We start from the raw sequence: 1,047 nt of genomic DNA, 5'->3' as shown, positions 1-1,047 counted from the left end.
TGGAGTGGTGAACAGCAAAGAAACAGTTTCTCTGAGATTTGGTGTCCAGATGCAGGAATATAGTAATGCAAAGAAGAGAAGGACAGAAGTGGGTGCAGAGAACCCAGCAAGGATCTGACGTAAGAACTAAAGCCCATGGAGGGAGAAAAGAGAAAGACCTCCACCCAGAAGAAGGAGGTAGCAACTGGCGCTTTCTCTCTGAGCCCTGAGTCACTGTGGGGGAGGGGCAGTTCAGACCTGTAGACATATGGTGATGACTGGGGACCCCAGAGGCCTCCACAGAGAAACATACCAGTGGAGCAAAGCATGGACACTGTAGACTGCAGCGGCTGGTGACTGAAAGTCAAAGGATGGCGTATCATACTCCATGTGACAGGAACTCAGAACAAAGCAATTTGCAGACAAAGTGGATTTCAAGTCAAGACTGATTAAGAGAGATAAAAAACTTCACATCATCTGTAAGTTGATGAAGAAGAGAGAAAAAAACACAAATATATAGTGCACCCAACTATATAAAATAAGTATTAATGGACATGAAAAGTCAAATAAGCACTAATATGACTGTAATGTGGGACCTCAATGCCCCATTGCCACATACAGACAGACCTATATACAGAACTAAAACTAAATGTCAGAAATGAACTAAACATCTGGGGCATTATACTACAAAGCTACTGTGACAAAAACAGATACAACTCAGTGTAGTGGTGTATGCTTGTAATCCCAGAACTAGAGAGGCAATGCAGGAGGATCATTGTGAGTTCAAGACCAGCCTGGCTACAAAGGGAGCTCAAGTTCAGCGTCAACTGCATAGCAAGACACTGTCTCAAAAACACGAAAACAAAAAAATAGATACTCCCTCTGAGTATTTGTGATAAAAACAGATACTCCCCTTCTTGGTATCTTTCTGAAAGAATTAAAAGCATCATATGACAGGAATATATACGCACCCATGTTTTTAGTGGCATAGTTTGGAATCAGCTAAATCTTGGAAACAGCCCAAATACCCATTAGCCAATGAATGGCTAAAGAAGATGTGGATATATA

This window comes from Octodon degus, unplaced genomic scaffold (assembly GCF_000260255.1).
Source record: "Octodon degus isolate 3935 unplaced genomic scaffold, OctDeg1.0 scaffold00004, whole genome shotgun sequence".
Classification (NCBI taxonomy): Eukaryota; Metazoa; Chordata; class Mammalia; order Rodentia; family Octodontidae; genus Octodon; species Octodon degus.
The sequence above is the reverse complement of the archived record's forward strand: the minus strand, read 5'-3'. Positions refer to the sequence as shown.